Genomic DNA, 7,230 nt, shown 5'->3' on the forward strand with positions numbered 1-7,230 from the left:
TGAGGAAAGTAACTCTTTCTAGTATCCTTTATTTTTCTTGCCAACATAAGGTTTGAACACTTAGGAACAGGAACACTATTTTAGCTTTAGCAGTAATACAAAAGAGTTTAAATTTCCTTTTTTTCTACCATTCTTCTGAATTTGCTCTTCTCACTTCCACACTTTCCTAGTACCTGGTACAATGCAGCCCTCACCTGGGTTGCTTTTTTCAGCTTCTAATTCACTATGAATAAAAGCCATAATCATAAAGGCAGCCCCCCACATTTGGTCCAAATAGACGCTTCCTCAATTTTCAGAAATGCTGAGCAACCATTAGTTTATTTTTTCTGTTTAATTGGGTGTAGTTGATACTGAAGACTAAGTCTGAGCAAAGAGAGTCCTACAGGACCTGCACAGAGAGCTAAAGCAACTTCTGAGAGTCAGCAGCAAATTAGCAAATAAATGTTTTTTAAAAGATGTATGGCATGGAATAATTTATGGAGATTTACGATGTTATAATTCTTCGAGAATAATTGGTTAGGGACAGAGGGCAAAGTGATTACTATTCTATTTTATTTCAAATCGTGCTTTGTAAGTGATACATGGGATGGGGAAGTTTTTAGTGTCTCAAAGTCCTGAATCCACAGTGAATTGTTTGCTTTTCAGCCACTAGCTAGTAATTAAATACTTAGTGGTGGTGGTGTTTTTTTTTTCACTGCATAGTTATAAACACGTGATGTGGTCTTTTCTGTGGCTATTTGAGCAGAGGGAGTAGCGAAGCAATCGATTGGGAAGCCATTAGATCCTGAGAGCTCATCCTGGCTGTCTGGGGGAATGGCTGTGTGGCACACCATTTGCCCCCTATGAAGATTTTAAGGCCTACCTAACCAGTTATATGCAAAGGAGCTGTGAACGTTCATTGATTAATGACCGCAAAATGAATAAGTATGTTGCTGCCAGGGTGCAGGAAAGGCTGGCAGGTCGCGGAGGGCCGTGGACCAGGGAGCGGTGGTGGCTCAGGATCAGGGCAGCCAGGGGGGCACTTGGAGGCAGCCCCAGCCCCATGCATATGGCACCTCCTCGTGGAGAGGGATGGGCTGAGGCTGGGCCAGGACGTGGGCCTGGCTTGGTGGGGCCCATGGCTGGGCAGGGCAGGGCTGTGGGAAGCTGGAGGCCAGCTCTGCTGCAATGCCCCTGGTGCAGAAGCTGGTGGCCCCAGGGGCTGAAATGGAGTCCTAGGCCATGGGCAGGGTGAGGGGAGCTCCAGAGCATGGGCAGGGTTTTTCTGGCCTAGCAGTGCCCACAAAGCCCTGGCTGTTGATACATAATTATTGTTAGATGGAAGTAAGGGGTGCTTAGAAAACCTCATTTGGCTCATCTTCAGTCCTAAATGGGGTGCAAAAGTGCTGAAGACGTGGTGCTCTGTGAGGAGGTGGCTCCAGGCTGGCGACGGGCAGTGGAGCAAGGTAGCAGTAACTCCTGTTGTATGATGGCTAATTACATGTTGGAAAAGGTGAGAAGAGCAGTCTGGAGCCAGTTTCCTCCTCTGATTTTTTTTTTTTTTACCGGATAAAGTATTTTTGAAGCTAATAAGCCTTTTATATCTGCCATTTCTCAGTTGAAGGGCTAGTCCTTGTCTCCGCTCTGTGACTGTTAGCTGTATCACCTGCATCACACAACCTCTCATTTTTATCATTTTTCACCTACTTTTGAAACAGAATAAAGGCAAGGTCACAGAGAAGCAATGTGTTCAAGCATGTGTGTGAGACGTGGTGCCTTAAAAGGACATATTCTATTGAATGGTAGAATGTTAACAATCTCTGTTGCCTTTTTTCTTCCTATTACCTTCCCTTCTTTCTCTTAGTTTTACTTATTGAGGAATGAGATTGTGACTGGTATTAGAGAGGTGTCTTCAGCTGTGGATAAGAAGTCATGCTGAAATATCTCATGATTTGTGAAGCAGGTGGGTTTGAAGAACTCAGAATAATAGAATAATGATTTTTTTCTTTCTCAGCAGACTTTTCAAAGCTTTTCCTCCCAGCCAGCTTCCTCAAAATACTCTATTTCTGGTAATACAAGCCAACCGTAAGCCTTGGTGAAATAAGGTATGTTTTGCTGAAATAGTTCAATGCAGCCAGATTTTACTGATGAATTTGGGCTATTCATCTGCATCTAATGAATTTATGTCTCTGGGTGCCTTCTAGTGAGGTGGCTATGAGCATGCTCCACTTTGATTTCCAAAAGCTACTATCAACCTGAACCCAGCCACAAGCAGTTTGTTTGGTGATTGTAATTTTTGTTCTGGTTTTGTTCCTCTGTACTTTTCATGTTAGAGTGCCTTCTATAACATCTCCAAAATTTTCTTCCAAAATATTTCATTAGAAAGCCTAGTAAATTAAGGATTTTGTGGCCCGTTATGTTGCATCCCTCTCTCACAGCAACACTATTTGGTGAATGTATGATTAGGTCCTAATGGAGCAGTACAAAACTCTCTGAAATAATTTGTAGTAGTGCAAATACAGCAAAAACATTTGTTTTGAAGGACTGCACTCTTTTGCTACAATACATTAAGACATCTCCTGTCTAAGCTAATTAGAATAAAATAGGTCAACTATTTATGAAGTGAACACCTGTTCATCTATGCTATCAATAGCTACTGAATAAAATTATTACATCTATATCAATCATTTACTTCCACATAATAGAAACAAATAATTACTACTCAGCATTGTCAAAAAAGTAAAGCTTCGTGCTTTTAAAAGACACCAGCTCTGCCTCAACATTCATTCATGATAAATGAGCCTCATTTCAGCATTTGTTGAGTGGCAGGAGACCTTTATCCTGTGACATTGTTCTATCCCGCTGTCATTATTTCTTAATTATCTCTGTCATTACTAGTTTGGAGCTTGGTATATGTTACTGGCCAAATTCGGCTTTGACTTAAGTGGGTACAATGCCATTTACTCGCAACAGAAATTATGTCCATTTGTGTCAGGACTGAGCTTAATTCTCAGCTCTTAACCAGTGGCTCATGATTCACTTCACTTGTTCGCAGCAGATGCTGGAAAATGAACTCAGAAAACTAATTTTTACAACGAGAAGATGCCATTCAATACACACCTGTGGATCACTCTCACCCTGCTATTGTCCTCCTCTCCTTTCCACCTGCCCTTATTCTGCTGGGGAAAAAGAAGAGCTGCCCTAACAGGGTGTCTGACGTCCTGCAAGACAGGTTTGCAATTTGCACAGTGAGGTATGTTCTTTGAAGGTCTGAGGGTGGCAGCAGGAATGCAGTACTCCTTGGCCATCCTCAACCAAAGCCACCCCCTTAGGTAATTGAAAATTAATCACATTCTCCCTGCTATGCTTGAGTCTTTTGCACTTTAACAACTGCTGCATAATACTTTGGCTAGACCATGGGACCATAGTAATGTGCCCAATCATAAATTGATATATCATGTACTGATTCTGACAGAGCCTGTTTCCCACCTAGGTCATGGTAAATAAATTCTGTTAGGCTTAGAGGGATGCTTTCTATTCTCTAATAATTTGTAATTTAATTTTTTTCAGTGAGAGAAAGCAACTAATCTCTGTTAATTCTAATTGACACAACTTCAATTTCAGGGATTTCTTGCTAGCCCTTAATCGCTGCTCTCCCTTTAGTTTACAGTCAGGGAATAAGCCAGAAACAATGCTCAAAGACAGTGTGTTAGCGCCATGCAGAGACCTGTTTATGGGGTCTTTCATTAGCAAGCAGAGTGCAGTTGCTACTGACCCTACTGACCAAAGAATTTGTCAGGGATGGGGGCTAGCAGTGTTCATGGCTTCCCAGAAGGGATGGGAAGAGAGCACACAGGGCCATGGTATCAGTTTTTCCTCCAGCACTGACTGACAAAATGGGTAAGTCTGATGCACTGGAAGAAATGTGCTGCACCTCTTTGGCGAGTTGTCTTTTCCCTTTCACTTGTGCTGAGGGAAGTCAGATTTCCTGGTGGTCTCCTCCTCATGCAATAGTTGCGGGTTTGCAAATGGCATACATAAATGCCAGGATGCTGATTCCCTCCACGCCACCCCAAACTCTGGTTAAGCATCTTGAATTATCATATCACTAATTTCTTGATCTAGTGTGTGAGCATTGAGGAAAGTGACAGCAGCAGAACCTGCTTAGAGGTCACAGCTATAAATAATTGTGAAAGCTGTATCAGGGCTATTTTATTTTAAGTGCACTATGTATCTTTTTTTTTCATTAATATAAAAAAAATATTGTTTTTTCAACTGTTTTGAATACACAATTACATTGTCCCACCACACCGATAGGGATCCTGTGATGTATACACAGATGTAGGAATGGATCAGGATATTAGACAGCATACCCATAGTAACAACTGAAGCATGTAAACTAACTTGTTTCAAATGTGGCTGAGTCATGAATATTCTTATCAAGATTTCATATCAGGATTTCTAACTTGTCATTCAATCATTGTGTATATGTATGAACAGTATTTAAATAAATAACTTCTGGTGAAGCACAAAGTTAAAGGGGTGGGAGCAGAGCCAAACATTCTTGCTAGTACATCTGAGTCTCTAAGACATGTGGTTCATTAACTTTCACATGCATTTTCTCTTGATATTTGGTCTCTGTGTCCTTACAGAAAGGTGTCACAATATGTATTTAATTCACAAAATACGTATCTGAGAAGGCATGTGACAGAGTTGTAGAGGATGCTTTACCATCTCAAAGTCCCTTAAGAAAATCTATACCTGCAAAATGGCAGTCCAAGATTGTTTAAGAATTAGTTGTTACAAGTACTTATTCTCTTAAAAAGTGAACTTTTCCCAAATGGTTTACAAAGCATACACTCAAAGCCAATAAATATAATGATAAAATAATATAATGATGATTTGAATTAGCCATATATTAACTGACCAAGAAGAAATGTCTGGAGTACTCTAATTACAGGATCCTCCCTTCCACTGTAAAATTCAGAAATCAAGCCACCATTTTAGGGTAGAATCACCGCCAAATGGCTGTGAACATTGAGTGTTCCTTTCTTAACAGTCGATGCCCTTAGGGAGAAAAATCTGAGAACACGAACTTTAAAAATGTAGGTTTAAAAGCAAAAGGAGAAAAACTTAAAAACAAGCCTTTTTTGTAAACTTAAAAGCTTTTTACACGAATTCTGAGCCTGTCAGTGTAGACATGATTTCTCCTCCCAGTAAAGATAAAAATATGGCCAAACTCTTCTCCATATCTAGCAGTCATCATTTGATTTAATAGGAAGAAGCCCACAAAGAATCTGTTTGTAGGTCTGGTTATGAGGCTGGTACTATATTCCAGTTTTGATGAGGTTTTGAGGTTTTAAGGTTTTGCTCTATTTCAGAGCAGCCTAAAAGCTTTTTTAAAATACATTAAAGATTGTGACTCCATTGTGCCAGTCCATCAGCTGAAGATCAGCTAGAAATCACAGCTCACGAATGCTTAAGACCTAGGCCTGTTGTCATAGAAGAATTTAGAATTCATCTTACCTACATTCAGATATGTATGGTGTAGATGCATGTATCTCAGCTGTCATCCATTTATAGCTTATGGTCAGAAGTGGGTACTGTACTGTGATTTATCTGAGCCCTCTTCCTTGTTTAGCCTAAGATGAGATAAATTTGTCCCTTAGCATACTTATTCTTCTCCATTGACTATGAAGGGATGACCAGCTCAGACAGGCACGTGAATCCCAGTGCAGGACACTGAGTCCAGTGTTGTGATTTAGAATTTCAGCCTTCTAAGATAATGGCACCTGTAGAAAGCATCAAGATGTTGCAGTACACCATGAAACTACAGAACCAAGAGGTTCTGGGGAAATCTTCCTAGTTCCTCACACAGTCTGGTCTCATGGGCGTGCTTGGATTTGTTGCCTGATGAAGATCATCTGTGATGGAAGCCACAGGCCAAGATTATCTCCTCCTTCAGCTACTCATCTTCTGCGGAGTCAGAACATTTCTATGGACCTCCTGCACACAGTGTCTGCTTTGGCAGACTGCCATAGAAAGACATAAGAATAGCTGCTTGGTGGTAGGGCTGGGAATGGGTTGGGAATGGGACTGATTTGGGAGGGAAGACTAAAAAAAGTATGTTTTCCCTGCCTAGATTCCCTTCCTCCGGAGCAACCATGCCTCAGTTCTGGAGGGTGTGACTGGGACTCAAAAGAATATGCAGAGGCTCCATTGTGGGTCGTAAGATTGCTATAGCAAGTAGATTATTAAGTACTGATATGGTATTTGCATACTGCCCATCCTCACCAGGGAACAGACACTCTCCTTTCTCAGTCGCTTGAGTGATCTAATGTAAGAGAAAGCATACTGTGATAGTTCTATCATAGGAGCAAGGTTTGATGTCTTACAAAACATGACTGAGACCACATACTTTCTAAAGCTCCCAGGCAATGACTAGCTGTCCGCGCCACGACAGTTGATTCATGCAGGCCTCATGAGCCTAACAGTCAAAAAGCAATAGATTTCCTGCACATGCATGGGCACACGTGGGTAGCACATGTTCCAACCGGCAGCTCTTGAGATGTGTAGAGGGCCCACTGTTTATATAGCGGCTTTGCAATTACAACCCTTGCTCACTAAGGGGAACTGCCTTCTTTGGGAGTCTGTTCTTTTCCCTGAACCCACATATTCTAGGTGTTGCATGACCGTGTGTTAGAGCAATTAGGAAGAACCAGAAATTCCTTAGTCTGCTAAGCTGCCTGAATGACAGCAGAGTTTGGACTGAAGATGAGAACTGACCCACAAAGCATATTGATGGATCCAGCTGGTATTGCTGTGCTGGTTATGCAGAATTACTTATGAGTATAGGTTTGTACCTAAAGGGGGCCTACAGGAAAGATGGGGAGGGACTCTTTTATCAGGGAGTGTTATGATAGGACAAGGGGTAATGGTTTCAGACTGAAAGAGGGTAGATTTAGATTAGATATTAGAAAGAAATTCTTTACTGTGAGGGCGGTGAGGCACTGGAACAGGTTGCCCAGGGAAGCTGTGGATGCCCCATCCCTGGGAGTGTTCAAGGCCAGGCTGGATGGGGCTTTGAGCAGCCTGGTCTAGTGGGAGGTGTCCCTGCCCATGGCAGGGGGGTTGGAAATAGATGATCTTTAAGGTCCCTTTCAGCCCGAACGATTCTATGATTCTAAGATTCTATGTGCCCTCTAAGAAGTGGCAAATCTGTTCAAAGAATGAACTGGAACAGGCTGAACT

The sequence above is a fragment of the Rissa tridactyla genome, chromosome 1 (assembly GCF_028500815.1).
Source record: "Rissa tridactyla isolate bRisTri1 chromosome 1, bRisTri1.patW.cur.20221130, whole genome shotgun sequence".
Lineage (NCBI taxonomy): Eukaryota > Metazoa > Chordata > Aves > Charadriiformes > Laridae > Rissa > Rissa tridactyla.